At 35.5% G+C, this 19,552-nt stretch overlaps 2 long non-coding RNA genes across 5 annotated transcripts in view; one reads left to right on the top strand and one right to left on the bottom strand.

The window, feature by feature from the left end:
• The window catches only part of LOC136030500 (uncharacterized), a 54,596-nt gene that overhangs the window by 4,520 nt on the left and 30,524 nt on the right, over window positions 1–19,552 (bottom strand). The window lies entirely within an intron of this gene.
• LOC136030499 (uncharacterized) overlaps window positions 1–19,552 on the top strand; it is a 105,991-nt gene that overhangs the window by 58,755 nt on the left and 27,684 nt on the right. For 2 of the 4 annotated variants that reach the window (XR_010618301.1, XR_010618298.1), the window contains exon 7: window positions 4,975–5,085. The exons of the other annotated variants lie outside the window; for them this stretch is intronic. This is a non-coding gene — a long non-coding RNA (uncharacterized LOC136030499). The remainder of the gene's footprint in view (window positions 1–4,974; window positions 5,086–19,552) is intronic. 4 annotated transcript variants of the gene reach the window in all.

The following is a 19,552-nucleotide window of genomic DNA, read 5'->3' as shown; positions in this document are numbered from 1 at the left end:
TTAGTGTTGGTCCCATCTGCAGTAGTTTTTCACGTATCTTTGGTGACTTAACTCCACAGATAAGTCTATCTCGTACCAAATCATCACGGATTGCAGCACTGTACTCGCAATCACAAACCAAAAGTTTTAGATCTGTCACATACTGTTCCACAGTTTCAATGTCGTTCTGATCCCGTTTGTGGAAAACATAACGTGAGAAGATTGGATTTGCAGATGGACTAAAGTATTCATCGAACTTTTGCGTATACACTGCAATACGGTTTTTTTCAGCCTCGGTGAGAGACCAGTTGCTGAAGATGTCCCGTCCTTTCTCACCAAACCATATTAGTAAAAATGCACATTGAACAGTCTCTGTCTTTCCACTGAAGGGGCCTGCAAATATGAGTGTTGCACGGCTTTTGAATCTATTCCAAGCTTCTTTGAGGTGGTCTGCTTCCCAATTAAGTTCAGGGTATGGGACAGTGGATTCCATTTTTCTGACACCATGTAGAAATTTCCGTCTTGTCAATTGTTAAGCAGTATATTAGAAACCCAGGTTACAACAATCTGCAAAGTAAAGCATAATATAAGCACAAGCGTAGCGTAGCAAAACATAAGCTAAAGCACATGCACAACATAGCAAGCAGGAGGATGTTACACAAGTACTTTTAATATTAAGTTATATTTTTTGCAATTTAAGTGTAATTTTGTGTGCAAGGGCAAGTTTTAGTAGATTTTGAGTGCCATGTTCATGGAATAAAGATATACACAGTAAACTCTTTGATGAACAATATTAAATAATGAGGAAAGCTTGGAAGTAGAAATTGGAAATCACTTATTAAAGGAGGAAAAGAAAAGATTAGTTATTAGAGCTATTTGTACTGCGATCAATATAGTTTGAGCATTTCCCTTTTTATTGTTGAATTTTATTGTTGTTTTGTTTTCACATATTTCACGGTATATTAAATTTAAAATCCTTTTTGCCTGAACAAACAATTTGATAGATTGATCACAATATAGCACTTAACTGTTCAGAAAGTTGAGTAGAATATAAGTAGTAGTAGAAAGGAAATTACCTAATTATTGTTTTAGTGAAACGAAAGGAAGCTATTGTTTGTTAATTAAATCTGTCAGATATCTTTAAAGACAATGTAGCCACTAGCATCTATTATAATAAAACTATATCGTAAGCTGCACAATAGAAGCGCCTATGTAAAGAACGATGTTGGCACAATGTATCATTATTATTCTTTGAACTCAAACAAGCAAAAACTAACGTGAGTAGGACTGACTCCCCCCATGGCATCCCAAGTCTAGATTATATGCACTTTACTCTGTAAATGTTAACCTGTTGCAGCAGTGGATTGGTGCTCTGCTTGGCAATACGGGGCCCAGGGTTCGATCCCCGCCGCAGCAAGGTTGGGCGACAAGCTTGCTACTTGTTCCTGTAAAAACACCAAGCAACTGAAACGTCGATTCGACGCCCTATGCGCCAGCAATGGCTCTGGAGGATCTTTATCCTTTATCCTTTTACTCTGTAAATGTGCACTTTATTGAACATAAATGAATGTGCGTTGTCAGTCTAATATACATATGCTGATATTTATTCCTTAAAAGTAATGTCATTTTGTATTTATTAAAGATAAAAATGGGGGTAATATAGGCTAAAATAGAATCTGATGATCCGTTGAAAGACTCAAGTTTAACCAGTAAAGAATAAGATACGGCGCTTTCTATATTGCTCTTTCTATATATTATTTGTAATAATCATAAGTAAAATAAAGGTGAAAACTGGTGAAAAATATTCATTCACTGGGGAAGGGGTGAGGCAAGCTGCCCTGAGTTCAGTGACTGGAAGGGTATAACCATATTCATCATATTTTTCTCTTTTTATTCGGCTGTTTTTGATTATGTTTGGACCCTGGGTACCACTAACCCCAAGAACGATTCTGATGTAAACTAACTACTAAATTACTACTGACCGACCCTAACAAAGTTGCCGTGTTTTACAGTCATTAAGAAGTTTAACTTGTTTTTTTTACTTTATAGTATGTTAAAGACTAAATTCACTCAAATTTAAGGCAAGTGTGCTGACTGCGTACGCTAACTATTATTATTATTATGTCATTTGCATGTTAGGAATTGCGCTAAATTTGGGATGTTTTGACTTTGCTGCATCAGAATGTCGGTTATATGGTGTTAAAATGGCGAGTTGTAAGGAAAGCTATCATTATTTAATGGTTTTACTGGCGACTGAGGGAATTCTCATATTACATCAGATAATTGTTTTTACGTTCTACTTTTGTCCAGGGATTCTATGTTTGTCAACCCGATTCAGAAGGTATTAAACCTATTTTTGATTATTTTTCTGTTACTGTGACTTCGGGTCTTCATTTACAAAATATATAGTGCTTTTGACATAAATATGAAATTTCAGCAATTTAAAGAATATTTTGAGGCTTTAATGATAATTTTTAGAAAAGTATGTGTCTCACGTTAAGGTAAAAATAGCGTATGTAGTATGCTCAAAGATGAGCAATGTTGAAGCCTCCATTGACCGTAAGCTTGGATTTAGAAATAAAAAATGGTCATTGGCCCTGTATTATTTTTTATTACCCATAGAGTCATAGCTTCTATGCATCATTTTTCCCATGCCCTTTTGTATGGAAGGAATTATAGTTGAAACATCAAAGGTACCTCATACAATTGAAAATTGAAAGTTTAGTAGCAAGTCGAAGTTTGCTCTGTTTTGCAGAAGAACAAGGATTTTTCAAGGAATACTCATTTTATCACCCCCCACCTAAAAATATTTCATGTTGAAAAATTAGGAAAGAAGTTGTTTTTATAGAAACTTTTTCATAAAAATAAAAAAAATTTAAATTAAACCAATATCAAGCCAAAGCACAATTAGATAATAATTCTAACTAAATGAGAAATAATAACTATCAATAAATAGACGTGACCAAAAACAGTATGAAATTACAACAGATAGACAAATTAAATTTAAAGTAGACTGAAATTATTACAAATAGGAGTAAGGATAACGCCCTTCTCAAGGCCAGAGCGTCATTTTTGCTTTGCCGAAAATTAAATATATTTTAAAACTCTTCGTTATATCATAAATAATTCCAAAATTTCAGAGACTTCACGGAATGAATATCATTGTATATTATTTAGTCTGTGTACTTTTTTAAGTTCTTTTTTCAATAATCCTGGTTAATTCTATGATTATTTTTCTTTTTTATTCATATTACGACAGAACGGACTACTCAAAATAAAAGCTGCTTTCAATAAAATGCAAATGAAGTTTTGGCCTTCAGAAGGCTTTGCAGTTATTAGCCCTATCCCTGTTTGAGGAAGTTTCTCTTATTATTAAGTTTGTTTTGACTATTCATTTAATTTTTAGTTTCTCATCTAGTCATTGACAGCAAGCTTGACTTGAATTAATTATTTAACAAAATAAAGCAATACATACACATGCAAACTATAAAAAATATGTGCTAATATAAAAATCTTCTTGATTTTTATCTAATGCTATTTTCTTATCTTAAACAATGTTCAGTATATTGGTCAGGGATTAGTGTTTTTTAGTGATAAGTCCATGTTTATATTCCTGAATATGGCCAAGAATATGAACAAAATTTTTAAAAAAAAAAAGGCCATTGGTAATTAAAAAAAAATAAACTGTTACGCCCACTCTAATTTCTTCAAAGCACTATTTCAAGATGATAAAAATAAATGAAGATATAAATGGCACATAGCTTGAAACAGCCTGGTCATTTAAATTAAACGAACAAACCATATTTTTTTTTGTCTTTTGATTTCTTCAAAAAGTTAGTTTTAAATTGTTTTTTTTTTTCGAAAACGGTCTCTGTTCACGCAAAACTTCGCGTATAATCTGGCCAAAAACTTTGTTTTTGGCCAGATTACGGCTTTTAAAGCTAGTAATGCTCGAGGGGGGATTAATAGTTGTAAAAATGATGACTTAATAGTCGCTGTATGTATTTGTAAAATAGATATTGATTTTTTCACTACACAAGAAACTTTTTCGTGCCTTCCTTGTTTTTTCACTGACTATGTCCAATACTTGTTCTAGAAACTTCTATGTGTTGCAATGTGTTTCAAACAGATAGGTAAGTTTATTAGTCCTTATGTCAACTAGACATACGGAAAATTAACTTATTGACGGATAGGAGTTAAATTTTATTACGGCTTGCCTTTTGATTACTTTGTCGAAGGCGATAGAGGTAGTATAAAAAAACATCAAATAGAAGGGAGTTGGTGTTCATCCCCCCGCCCCGTGGGTTGTTGGTTTCTAATCACTTTTGACTTGTAAGGGAGGATTAGAACTATAAATTTCTGATGTTATGGGCACCCTCCGAAGTTTCCGCGACCATGAATTGCTTATGTAAATGAGGAAGTGATGGTCTCCCTCCTATACAGAATGAAATTTGCTTATTTTCGGATTTAATGTTAGTGTCCATAAATCAATTACATTTTAATTTTTCCTATGCTATGAAAAAAGTTTTGCATTAAAGCCCGACAAGTTAGCAAAATGAACTTTCTCACTAGTTATCTTGGAAAAAGGATATCAAATTTAGCCTGTCTTCTTTTATTTAATTCCCAGGGGAAAATCCATAGTAAAACCTTGTAGCCTTTTCGAAGAAGGTAGGAGGATGTATAAATGGAAAATTTGAAGGAATCGAAAGTGCTATTAATTCCAAAAGTTCAGATTAATTGGTCGGATTAAAACAAGATTTTATTTAATTTATTCCTCCCTGACTGTTTTGCGCTTTTACGTTTTGAACTCTTGCAGAACGTAGATAAAAGCCACAAATTCAAAATTAACTTTCAAATGTAGCTCTTTTTTATATAGTGTATTCCAAATTTTCAGTTTAAAAATTAGAATAGTTAATTTTAAACCTATCTATATTTAATAGCTAATTTTAAACCTATGCTTTTGCTGTTTTACGTTACTCCACTTTATTCTCCCAGGTTGGAAACATACCCCACGCTAAGATGGGTAAGACATATTTTTAAGTGGAGTTTGTCGCGAAGAAAAAACTAAAGAAAAAACAAAGGATGGCCTAATGTAAAGCTAGTGTGGTAAGTATGTAAATTGTAAATAATTTGGAATAATTCTTTGATCAACAGTGGTTTTAGACCTTATAATTGCGGGAGGAGGAAGATACACTGCAATAGTGTAACAATATAAAATGCGAGCACCTCACCCCCCACTGCGAAGTTATAGAACCACCTATGTATTTGATTAAAACTATGGGGGTAACCATTCCGTAAATAAAAAATAAAAAAACATACTTGTTAATATATACAGTTCTGATTTGTCTCACTTTCTCTTTGCCATCTAAATTTTAAATGTGAAAGAGTTCTGGGGATATTGTTCGGTTTAATTTTCAGCTAGGCTGGAATCAAACAGTTCGTGGTAACGAACTGTAGTAAGGAGCGACCCGGCTCAATAGTAACCAAAAGTAAAAAAAAAATGGAATTTTGGTACAAATAGCTACATCAAAAGAATCGCATTTTAATGCTGATTTTAAATATATAAGTTTCATCAAGTTTAGTATTACCCATCAAAAGTTACGAGCCTGAGAAAATTTGCGTAATTTTAGAAAATAGGGAAAAACACCCCTTAAAAGTCATAAAATTCAAGTTTCAAGTTTGAATTTATTGAAATTATTAAATTCATGTTTCAAGCTCCTATCTACAAAAATGTGGAATTTTATATTTTTTGCCAGAAGGCAGATCACGGATGCGTGTTTATTTGTTTGTTTGTTTTTTTTTTTGTTTTTTTTCCCAGGGGTCATCGTATCGACCCAGTTGTCCTAGAATGTTGCGAGAGGGCTCATTCTAACGGAAATGAAAAGTTCTAGTGCCCTTTTTAAGTGACCAATAAAAATTGGAGGGCACCTTGGCCCCCTCCTACGCTAATTATTTTCCCAAAGTCAACAGATCAAAATTCTGAGACAGCCATTTTATACAGCGTAGTCGAAAAACCTTATAACTATGTCTTTGGGGACGACTTACTCCCCCACAGTCCCCGTGGGAGGGGTTACAAGTTCAAAACTTTGACCAGTGCTTACATATAGTAATGGTTATTGGGAAGTGTATAGGCGTTTTCAGGAAGATTTTTTGGTTGGAGGCAGGGGTTGAGAAGAGGGGGATATGCTGGGGGAACTTTCCATCGAGGAATTTGTCATGGGGGAAGAAAATTTCCATAAAGGGAGCGCAGGATTTACTAGCATATTAAAAAAAAACAATGAAAAAGTTTTTTTTTTCAGCTGGGAGTAAGCAGCAGCATTAAAACTTAAAATGAACAGAAATTATTACCCATATGAGGGGCTCACCTCCTCCTAATACCTCGCTCTTTACGCTAAAGTATTTTTAGTAATTTCAACTATTTATTCGGCAGCTTTTGTGATTCAGGGGTCATTCTTAATGAACTGGGACAAAATTTAAGCTTTAGTGTAAAGAGCGAGGTACTGACGAGGGGGCAAACCCCCTCATATATGTAATAAAAACATAAGAATACGAAAATTCTTTACGTAAGCTAATTTATAAGTTACGTATATCTTTTACTTATAAAAAGATTCGTAAAAAATCAAAAGTTCTAGTTGCCTTTTTAATTAACCGAAAATTGGAGGGCAACTAGGCCTCCTCCCCCGCTCTTTTTTTCTCAAAATCATTCGATAAAAATTACGAGAAAGCCATTTAGCCAAAAAAATAAATATTCAAATTTCGTTTTAATTATTCCTCTGCGGAGAGCGAAAATCAAAACATGCATTGATTCAAAAACGTTCAGAAATTAAATAAAAAAAAACAAGTTTTTTAAATGAAAGTAAGGAGCGACATTAAAACTTAAAACGAACAGAAATTACTCCGTATATGAAAGGGGTTTTTCCTTCTCTATGCCCCGCTCTTTACGCTAAAGTTTTTTTTACTGTTTTAAAATCTAGAGATAAGAGAAAGAGATAGAGAATAAGAATTCAAACTTTAGCGTAAAGAGTGGGGCGTTGAGAAGGAAAAACCCCTTCATATACGGAGTAATTTCTGTTTGTTTTAAGTTTTAATGTCGCTCCTTACTTTCATTTAAAAAACTTGTTTTTTTTATTTAATTGTCTGTAAAATTTGTCCGTCGTAAGAGTTGGCATTGTCCCTTGGACTGGGGAATATCAGTGGAAACATCCTCCATGGTTAAGTTTTCCTCGTCTCCAGCTTTCAACTGGGAGGGAAGGATTCCGTTTTTGTTCGGATTAAGAATATAGTTTGGTTTTTATGGCACTTGGTATCTACCAAGTGACATATAGAGATCGCAAATTCTGTCGGTCTGTCTGATGGTCTGTCGGTTCCGGTTTTTGCTACTTTAGGCACTTCAAGGTAAGCTAGAACGATGAAATTTGGCAGGCGTATCAGAAACCACACCAGATCAAATTAAAAATTGTTATTTCCCCGATTTGATTATCTGGGGGGAGGAGTGGGGGGACGGTTAAATCGGAAAAAATACAAAAATGAGGTATTTTTAACTTACGAACGGGTGATCCGATCGTAATGAAATTTGATACTTAGAAGCACATCGTGTCTCAGAGTTGAATTTTAAATCTCGACCGGATCTGGTGACATTTGGGGGAGTTGGAGGGGGGACCTAAATTTTGGCAAACGCTTAGAGAGGAGGGATTGGGATGAAACTTGGCGGAAAAAGTAAGTAGAAGTCCTAGATACGTGATTGACATAACTGGAACGGATCTACTCTACTTGGGGGAGTTGGGGGGGGTTAATTCTGTAAAATTAGGTACTTTTAACTTAAGAAGGAGCGATCGGATCTTAATGAAATTTCTTATTTAGAAGGACCTCTTAATTCAGATCTCTTAATTTAAATCCCGACCGGATCTAGAGTCATTAAGGGGGAGGGGGGTTGGGGGGAACCTAAAATGTTGGAAAACGCCTAGAGTGGAGGGGTCGGGATGAAACTTGGTGGGAAAAATAGGTAGGAGTCCCAGATACGTTATTGACATTTCTGGAACAGATCCGCTCTATTTGGAGGAGTTGGGGGGAGGGTTAATTCTGAAAAAAAATAGAAAAAATGAGGTATTTTTAACTTACGAAGGAGTCATCGAATCTTAATCAAATTTCATATTTAGAAGAACCTTGTAACTCAGATCTCTCATTTTAAATTTCGACTGGATCCAGTGTCATTGGGTGGGGGGGGGTGGAAATCTTGGAAAACACTTAAAGTGGAGAGATTAGGATGAAACTTGGTGAGAAAAATAAAAACATGTCCAAGATACATGACTGACATAACCGGACTGGATCTGTTATCTTTGGTGGAGTTTGGGGGGGGAGTAGTTCGAAAAAATTAGAAAAAATGAGGTATTTTTAACTTACGAAAGAGTGATCAGATCTTAATGAAATCTGATTTTTAGAAGAATCTCGTGCTTTAAAGCTCTTATTTTAAATCCCGACCAGATCCGGTGACATTGGGGGGAGTTGGAGGGGAAACTGGAATTTTTGGAAAACGAGAAAATTGAGGTATCTTTATTTTACGAATGGGTGATCGGATCTTAATGAAACTTAATATATAGAAGGATATTATGTCTCAAAAACTCCATTTTTTAATTTGAATAGGATCCAGGGACATAAGGGGTTGGAGGGGGGAACAGAAATCTTGGAAAACGCTTAGAGCGGGGAGATCACGATGAAACTCTATGGGAAGAATCAGCACATGTTATACGTGATTGACATAATTGGAACGGATCTGTTCACTTTGGAGGAGCTGGGGGCTGTCGATTTGGAAAAATTGGAAAAATTGAGGTATTTTTAACTTAAGAACGGGTGACTGGATCTTAATGAAATTTGATATTTAGAAGGAACTCATGTCTCAGAGATCTTATTTCAAATTTCAATCAGATCTATTGACATTGGGGGGAGTTGGAGGGGGAAACTCGACATCTTGGAAAATGCTTAGATTAGAGAAATCGGGATGAAACTTGGTGGATAGAATAAGCAAATGTTATAGATACGTGATTGACGTAACCGTACTGGATCCACTCTCTTTGGGGGAGGTAGGTGGTGGGGTTCAGTGCTTTGGCGAGTTTGGTGCTTCTGGGCGTGCTAGGACGATGATAATTGGTAGGCGTGTCCGAGAGCTGCACAATTTGACTTGATAAAGTTGTTTTCCTTGATTAGACCAGCTGAGGGGCTGAAGGGAGAGGAAAAATTAGAAAAAATGAAGTATTTATAACTTACGAATGGGTGATCGGATCTTAATGAATTTTTATATTTAGAAGTACCTCGTGACTGAGAGCTTTTATTTTAAATCTCGACCGGCATTAAGCCTCAGATTTTTCTTTTAAACCAATCTATTGATTCTTAGAATTCCGCCGGAGCTCAAACCATATGAGATCTTGGCTCGTGTGGCCTCGTCACAAGTGCCATATGAGCTCTTATCTCTTGTTAATCAGTACCGGTTTTAGGCCTCATAATCGGTGGAAGAGGGTAGGTATACCATAGGAGTGTAAAAATATAAATACAAGTACTGTCCCCCTCTTCTATGTCTAGAACCACCAATGGATTGGATAACAGCAATGAGGGTAAAGATGGCGTAAATATGAAAAGAATATCTTAGGAGACAAGATAGGAGAAAACTTACTTTTCAATGAGTATTTAACATAAAACGACACGATCATCCACCTAAACATAATCATAATAATTATTCATGCTTGAAATGGTTGAAGAGGGCAAACAGAAATCGAGGACAATGAGAGAAGGGTAATTGGTCTGAAAAAAAGTCAAATTCTCATCCTGTCCCATACAAAATAACCATTCTTAATGTCATTTGCAAGAGCAACGAAATAAATACAGTCCAAAAGATTAAATCCGACCCCGTATCAAAACTGGGAGGGGGGAGGATTTTGTTTTTGTTTGGATTAAGAATTCAGCTTGGTTTTTAATCTGTACTAGTTCTTTTGTCTCATAGCTGGTGGAAGGGGGTAGGTATACCATTGGAGTGTAAAAATATAAATACAAGCACTGTCCTCCTCTTCCATGTCTAGATCCACTAATGTATTGGATAACAACTATGACGGTACCGATTACGTAAATTAAAAAGAAAATCCTGGGAGACCAGATAGGAGAAAACTCATTTTTCAATGAGTATCCAACACAAAACGACACAATCATCCACCTAAACATAATTATAAAAATTGTTCATGCTTGAAATTGTTGATTAGGGCAAACAGTTATCGAGGAGACTGAGAGAGGGGTAATTGCTCTGAAAAATACTCAAATTCTCATCCTGTCCCATACAAATTAACCAACCTTAAAGCCATTTTGAAAGAACAACGAAATAAATACAGTTCAAACGATTAAACTCGACCCCGGGCTAAACCATTCGTAGTAACGAACTGTATGGAATGGAGGGCAACTCTCTCGCTCCCCACAGACATAAGTTTGCCCCTTAGCTGAAATTTAGCATCTGCAGGAAATTTTGTCAACATTAAGATAAATCTGAATAGTTCAATTATCCAGTGACTGGTCAGTTTTCTTTAGTATATATTGGCCCCAATGGTACTATGTAGTTCATTTTTCACTGTATACTAATTTCATATACTGTCTACTCGGTTCGTATTAAATTGAGGGATCGTATTTAGGAAACTATTCACGCATCAACTGATCTGTTACATCATCCATTAATTTTGCATTCTTTCGACTGTCAACTCCACGATCATCTCCCCAAAAACCCTAGTATTAATCCGCCGTTTGTCTCGAGTCAATAAGATAATCTTTGTAGTGCAACTGTTTCACATCTTGTTTGGTAATTAAATTTAAAAAAACGAGTTTATTTTTAACTGAAAGTAAGAAGCGACATGAAAACTTAAAACGAACAGAAATTACTCCGTATATGGAAGGGGCTGTTCCCTCCTCAGCGCCCCGCTCGTTGCGCTAAAGTTTGACTCTTTCTCTCTACTCTACTGTATAGTTACTATATATTACTAATAGAAATGAATCTTAGATATTCAGAGTCAAAGGCAGCAAAGCAGTGATGGCAAAAGTAAAGAGCACTAAGGCTTCAATGTTTTCCTATTATTTACTTTTTTCTCAGAGCCACTTTGATTTTCCAGAGCAAAGTTCGATAAGGCTCTTGGGACTTCTTTGATAAACTTCTTTTCAAAAAGTTTCTTTAAATTAATCCAGGTCAAAAGACAATTATTTTGAAATTCATTATGTTTTCCAGACTCTTTTTTTCTATCTATCAGAACGAGTCGCACCTTACTTACAGTATGTTACTAAGAACTGTTTAATGTCTGCAATGATCGTATGTCTTATATGAACATAAATATTTTTTATAGTACTTGAATCGATTTTCTATAGAACATTAAGTACTCTTTTAAAGCATTACATTTACTAGAAAACTTTAAATAAATTAATGGAAGAACATATGCCCATAATCAAAAGTGTCCACAAGATGTGGGTCAGGATGGTTGGCACGAATGGTAGCTTTCCTAACATGTAGGGTACATTCAGTTTATTATATATAGGATATAACTTGGCTCTTTATTATTTTTTTGTTAAAACAGTTTTTTGTATGTAATATCTTTTCTTTTTCATTTATGATGGGTCAAAAGCTTAGATTGTGAAGATATGTTTCTCTTAAAGTTCATCAGTCAGTAGGGGAATCCTATGAAAATGAAACCGGAATTAAAGTGGAATGAAACAGGAAAAAACCAAATTCAGGGAAAAACCGTCCAATGTGTGTGTTCAAAATAACTCATCTGACACCCAAGAAAATTAATCTAGTTGGGTCTTAGAAAAGCCACCTTTTACATCGTTCAATACTACCATACCAAGTAAATAGTCTTGACCGCTCGGTTGCAAGTTGATTATGATAGGCCAAAACACTTGTTCCAAAATATAAATGATGTTTTCAAATTATCGGACTTGAAAACTTTTGTTTCTTTATAGATGACAACCTTGTTTTTTCCACAAGAAAGATCATTAGAATAAATATCTTCGTCAGAAAATCTCCCTCCCTCAATTTTCTACTAAATTGTTTCAATAGCTTCAATCCTATCGAAAAAAAAACAACAAAAAATAACAACAAACAAATAGACCCACATTCTTGTAACTATGACATTGACCTACCACTTCTAGCACCACGCTACTCTATTTACAATATTGAGATAAAATCTTTCAGGACTTTTAACATACATTTAAAAATTCCTGAAAATGGCATATCTCCCTTGGTAGTTAAATAAGAAATTAGCCTTTTCAATTCAAAGTCAAGGTCAATGTGGAATTTAAAACAAACATATCCTCAATAATAATTCTGTCACCTGCTTCTTTCCTGGTTTCCTACTTTTTTTCTTCATTTTCCTGCTTGCTGACCCCTAGACTTTAATTTGTTTCTTAAAGAAGCTTATACCAATATTCAAATGGCGACTTTGTCGTAGAAACTTGGAAAGAGAATGATTTGATTGGAAATTTCAATATTTAGTACTTGCTTTAATTGTCAAAGTGATTTAAAGGCAACCTGACCCTCTTCCATACGTCTATCATTTCTCCGAATATATCAAACTCAATTTTGAGATAGCCATTTTGCTCTCTGTAGTAGTAGGCCCGGTAATTATGTATTTTCAGAGAACAACCACCCCACTCAGCCCTCTGGGCAAGGGTTGTAGGCTATGCCCTTGGTGCATTTAAGGTTTAGATGGAAAGGATGGTCGTATAAGCCTTGGAGGGGGGCTCATTGGATTGAAAATCAGAAGTTCTAGTGTCTTTTTTAAAAGGCATAACTTAACAGCCCTTAAGGTCTATTTCTGCTATACGCATTCGATGGAAATTTGGAGATAGTCAAATATAGTTCAAGATTTGCTCAAAAATAGTCCAAAGATCACATAAAAATGCCTCTGGGGTTCAAAAAACCCCAGAATCTGGGGGGAAGGGTTGTAAGCTAAGCTCAGGAGGCCATTAAGTATTTTATGGAAGGGGGGTTATGCCAACATTAGAGAAGGTTCATTGGATTTGAACTTTGAAGTTCTAGTTGCCTTTTAAGCGTCAAAATTAATGGAGGCTCACTAGATCCCCATTCCTCAAACACTGTTTTTTCTTTTCCCAAACGCTTCCTATCAAAATTATAAGATAGCCACTTTCTTCATATAGTCTAAAAAAGGTGTAGCAGTGCCTTCAGGGTGGACGCGATTCTTCTGAGCTCAGGGGCAAGAGGTGCAAGTTCAGAGCCGGCCATATTAGGTTCATATGGAACGGATGGTCATATCAACTTCGAATCAGATGGGGCTCATTCGAAAGAAAGTTGGAAGATCTAGTGCCCTTTTAAAGCGTCAAAAGTGAAAAGGGGGCAACCAACTCTTCCCCCACAAGGCTATCATTCCCTGAAACGCATCCAATCGAAGTTTTAAGAGTATTATTCTGTTCAGCATTATTGAAATGTCCAGTAATCATGTCTTTGGGGATGTCAATCTCCCTGCAGTTCTCCAAATAACTTTTGTAAATTTGGCAAGTCATTCAAGATTTACGTATAGTATATGTTATTGAGAAAGGTATGCATGTTTAAATTTTATTTTCCGAAAAATACGAAGGGGATTCAGGTGAGCCTTTCAGAGATTGTTGACGAGAGTGCTGAACTAAATCAAAACACATTATATTTATAGCCTATGGATCATCCAAAGGGAGTATACCAAATTGAGTATATCAATTAAAACTGAGTATATCAATTTAGAACTTTAAGGAAATAATAAGCGAGGTGATCATAACTGGGATATTTGCATACCATCATTACTACTACCACTACTGCTACAACTACCATTACTAGTACCGCACTATTTCATTTACAATATTGAGGTAAAATCTTAACTAAATCAAAAGATGTTATTTGCAAGCAATTTGTCAAAAGAGTGGATCCCAAGAATTGATTTGGTTATTAAGTTGGAGCATTTAGAGAATGCTAAAAGGGGAAATCTTCGGTCCAAAATGCAATATGTGCACGTTACTGCTAGATACTTATATCACTGCTGTATTCTGTAAAGGTAATACGTTAATACTTCTGTTGTGACTAGTACTTTCGCTATTACATTTGATACTACTATACTATGATATCTACACATAAGGATACGAAGATGAAATAATTAGGGATTTTTTTAGGGGGGGGGGGGTGTGAACTTAATCACAACATGCCGTCTGAATGCATGCCGTCAAAATGACATAGCAAATATATATTATGAACAGTTTGAAGTATGAAGTTGAAACTAACAAGGCTTGTTATGGGGGATGTTGAACTAGCCAAAAGAAAATATTTGCATCCTAATACTAGAGCTTCTACTCATACTGCTACTACTGCTACTATTACTGATTTTACTCATACTAATAGTCTTATTGCTATTATTACTACTTCTACTACTACTTCTGGCACTAAAGCTAAGGCTACAACTATTAAATCTATTGCTACTACCACTACGGCTGATACTAAAACTAAGGCCATTAAAGCAAAAATTTGGGAACATTGAAACTGTATGGAAATAAATCAAAACACGCTGTGTTCGCATCGGTTTTTAAGAGGACATATCTAAATATCAACGATACTGGATCAAATCAAGGAGTGATAAAGTTACATTTTGCACTTTGATAAGTTTATAAGGGTGTAAATGGCATTCCAAACACGAGAGGCCGAGAAAATGCAAAGTGCCCAGTTCTTGCAAGAAATTATTTTGAAACTGGATTTATTACCGGTGCTTTCGCAGAAAGTTAATACGATTCCTGAACTTTCAGATAGCATTGATGCCATACAAGTACAGTTAAGTAACATTATTACGCAGTTATCTAACAATGCTAAGACAAATGATGAAATTAAAAAAAGCTGGAAAATGTGAAATCTAACCTAGCAATCTCTTATGAACGAGCCAACAAGCTCGAAGCAGAGCAGAAAAGAACGAATTTAATCTTCTATAATTACACCCCTCAAAAACTCGGCGATTATACTCTGAAGCAAGAAATAACGGGGTTATTAAATCGTACTATGCCGTCTCTCGGAATAAATCGAAGTGATATACGTGACATTTTTAGATTGAAATCAGGGCCGATATTAGTAAAGCTAAACTCGGTTGAAATCAGAGACTATATTTTAAGAAACAGCTCCGTATTAAGAAGGTTTGGTTAGTCGGTGGCTCCGGATTACACAGCTATACAAAGGGAGGCCCGTAAACATTTAAAGGAAATGTTGACTGCTGCGCAAAATGATGGCCGTGATGCAAAATTACGAGGTGACAAACTATTCATCGAAGGCCGAATATTCAGGTATGATTGAAATTCAATAGTCGAGATTAAGCGTAATTTGAAGCCAGTACAAAATTCTGGTCCACCCTTTAGTGCTAGGCTCCCAAATGATCCCAATAATATTCCGATGAGGCTAGTTAGTGATGCCAGTGATACTGATACTGAGACATTAGTACCATCAACCAGCACTCCTCAGGCAGTATCGACAGCTAAAAGACCTGCTAGTGCTATTGTCAGCCCAAATGACTTGTTTCGACCAGGTACTCGTAATGTAGCACCCAAAGGAAGCCATTCGCCAAGAAAGAAGTTTAATGAAAGACATCGTGGCAGTTTTTCACGTTATTTTTATGACAATAAACACCGGAGTGAGTTAGCGGATATAAATAACCACACTCGTGAGTATTATCATGTTGCCTTTCCCCAAACTAAGACTAGTAACGAGCAATCTCGACCAAAGGCTAGTGATGTTAACGTGCTAACAGAAGGCGTAGAAACATAGGATATAGAGGGCCATATACTGAGTCTAGTGTCATGGAACATACAAGGATTACGTGATAAGTTGACCTATTTATATGACGATTTATTTTCGTTTGATGTGATTTCGCTTATTGAAACATGGAACGATTGTTCTGCTATATCACCTCTCCCCGGGTATTTCGTTGAACAGACCGTGCGTAATGTAGCAAGAAATAATAGACGTTATGGTGGCATTTTGGTTTTGGTTAAAGCATCTGCTATTGACGGCTATGAGAGAATTACTAGTAGATCTGAAAACTTGCTTTGGCTGTCTATTTATTTGAAATGTGGGAAGAAATTAATTTTGGGTGTAGTGTATATACCTCCACAGAATAGTTCGTACAATTGAGAAAATACTTGAGAAATTTTAGGAGAAGAATTTTCGTTAATACAAGAAAGTTATAAAAATCTGGATTTTGTGTTAATGGGGGATTTCAATGCTTATACCGGCCTGGAGGCTGAGATCCCAGATGTGTTGATCCCAGATTTAGGTGATTTTGTCCCAATTTGTTGTAGAATACCACGAAGCAACAAGGATGAAGAAAGAAAAATAAATGTATGGGGAAGAAAGCTCCTGGCGTTTTGTGGGGAACATGGTCTGATGATTGCGAATGGTAGGTTTGGGAATGATCAGGGCAGGGGCGAGTTCACTTGCCTTTCGGGTCCAACTCCAAGTGTTGTAGATTATGTGCTAATTAATACGCAATTTGTACCTGAATCAATAAATATGGGAGTATTAGATTTAGTTGGATCTGATCATAGAGCTATTATGCTTGAGGTAAAGATTGGGCAGTTTGCGAACAACGGTTCACGAGTAAGAAATTTCTATAATGCGGATTATAGAAAAATAGGTTTAGAAAATGAATTAGAAATGATTTAACAGATAAAGATATTGAGGCATTTAGAAGGGAGCTCTTGGACTCACAAGTAAAAAATAAGTTGAAATCGTTAGAAGACAATGAAAAAGATGCACATAGTGTAATTATGCTGTTAAATGAAATAATGGGCAGTTGTGCAGAATCATGTGGCCTGGCTAAAAACTTAAAAAAGAATGAGGGATATTTTGACTTGAATTGCAAGTTAATGAAGAAGAAGCAAAATATTTATTAAATCGTTTAATGAATTTGATAGCGCGGGAGATCAAAGTCTAAAATTTGCAAAATATAAAGATAAAAGAAGATAATATAAAAGTTTAATAAAAAGAAAAAAAAGAGTACGAGAATAAGAGAAACTGGATATTGCTGATGATTTTAGAAATAAAGATTTTAAAAAGTTTTGGGGCTATATAAAGAATGATAGTGGAAGGAGAAATGCTAATACCCAGGCTGTTCCGGAGGCTGATTCATGGCCTGATTACCTAAATAATTTAGAAGGTGTTTGTGCAGATCTTCAGGAGGTAGCGCATACCCCAGAGATGGTTATTTATCCCATGAGAGAACATGATTACGATTTAGTGGGTGATGTGAATGGCCAAGAGATTAAGTCAATATTTAAGAATTTAAAAGGTGGTACTGCTGCGGGTGTTGATTGTATACCAATATTGTTATTTAAGAATTTTCTTTCCATTTTGATGCCGATAATTGTTCTTCTTTATAATAAGGTGTTAAGGTCAGGGCAATGGCCAAGCGCTTGGAAGACATCATTGATTATACCACTTTTTAAGAGAGGAAACCCGAAGGCTCATGAAAATTATCGTTTAATAGCACTTGTCCCTGCTTTAAGTAAGGTTTTGGAGACAATATTAGATACCAGGCTTTCCAATTGGTTAAATAAAAATAATTTAATACATGAGAAACAAGGAGGTTTCAGGACAGGGTATGGGACGACAGATAGTGTGTTTTTTTTAAAGGCATTAATAGATAAATATGGAAAGGGTAAAACTTGTCTTTATGTGGGATTCCTGGATCTCCATAAGGCTTTTAATAGTGTCGACAGAGAGTTATTGAAGGATGCCATGCTAAATATTGGCCTTCCCCATTCATTTGTTAGATTGATAGTGAGCATGTATACTTGTGTGAATGGAATCATTCAAGTTGGTAATAGGTTTTCGAAGCTTTTTGATATTAAGCGGGGAGTAAAACAGGGCAGCACCCTTTCACCTAAGTTGTTTAATATTTTTATTAATGATGTTGTTAATTTTTTAGAGAATAGATGGGCTTCGAAAGATAGCCTAGGGACTCAAAAACTATCTCTCTTATTATTTGCAGATGATATTGCTTTGGTGGCTAATAAACCGCAAGATCTACAGACTCTTTTGAATCTCATAGAAGAATATTTGCATATAAAAAAGTTAAGGCTGAATACTGAAAAGAGCGAAGTTGTTATTTTTAAAAAAAGGAAGGTTGGGGACGATGAAAAATATAAATTTAAATTTAATAATAAGGAACTATTTATAAGTAAAAGAATAAAATATTGAGGCTTTATCTTATTGGAAAATGGAAGCCTAAGGAGTCATGTTGACGAAATAATTAAGAGAGGTAGGGTGGCCATGTCAGCTATATTTAGAAACCCGACGATAATGGGGATCAAAAACCTAAAAATGCATAAAAGGATATTTAACACAAAAATTTTACCCGTGATAGAATATGGAGCAGAGATATGGGGTGGAGAAACGGTGCAGCAACTGGAGTCCTTTCAGCTCCAGTATTATAAAAGAGTGTTTGGTCTACATCAGACAACTCATTCACAGATTCTGAAAGGTGATATGGGCCTGTTTTCTTTAAAGCTGCGTAGGTATATTTTAATGGTTAGATTCTGGTTGAATTTAACTAAGAGTAATGAAGATAGGCTAGTAAGAGCGGCATATGAAGAGATGTTGAAATGTGGTTTAAAAAACTCGTGGCCATCCCAAATTAAATCATTACTAGAAAAAGTAGGAATGCCTTATTTATGGAATAATGGTCTTTGCTCTCGTGATGTACCAACAAATTTAGAAAGCCAGGTACGATTTATATTAGAGAGTCAGGAAATTCAGCATTGGCAAGGGCTGGTTTTTGATTCTACAACCCTGCAACATTATAATCAGGCAAAACCTAGTTTTGGGGAGGAAGTTTATTTTAAATTTAACTTACCGGCTATGATTCTACGTCGTTGGATTCAGTTTAGGGCAAATTGTCTTCCAATCCAGAACAGGCAAAAAACGTTCGACAAAAATAAAATGATAGTTGGTCCTGATAGGCGGTATGTTTGTCCCCTTTGTAAAGATGATGATGAAGACTTGGATCATTTTCTCCGGAAATGCCCGGTGCTCTTGGATTTACGAGAAATTTATTTGCATGGGATTAATTTGATGCTTCCGGGTATTCTACAAAATAGTAACCTAACCACAGTATTTCGAGTGGGAGTATATATAGATAAATCTTTAATAAGAAGAAAAATTGTTATATGATTAATTTCTTTTGTAGTTAGATTAGGTACTTTTTGCGTTGAATTCTGTTTTTTTGTGCGTGTTCGTACTGTTGTTAATTTCCTTGCTTGTTTGTTATTTATTTATATTTTTGTGTATATGGCCCACGGGTTTTTGAAATACACTTATCTATCTATCTATCTATCAAAAATGCTTAAGGAACGGATCAGGGTATTAAGTTTAAACTTTCAGCGTGTGCTGAAGGGAATGTCAAAGAAACCAAAGGTGCTATTCACACACTGCTATTGATGCTATTACAACTATTGCTACTGCGTGAGATAAGAGAATTAAGGCGAGGCTTTCAAGGAATATTTAGGTGGATGTTGAACTAAATCCAAACACATCCAGTCA

Source organism: Artemia franciscana, chromosome 8 (assembly GCF_032884065.1).
Source record: "Artemia franciscana chromosome 8, ASM3288406v1, whole genome shotgun sequence".
Lineage (NCBI taxonomy): Eukaryota > Metazoa > Arthropoda > Branchiopoda > Anostraca > Artemiidae > Artemia > Artemia franciscana.
The sequence above is the reverse complement of the archived record's forward strand: the minus strand, read 5'-3'. Positions and strand labels throughout refer to the sequence as shown.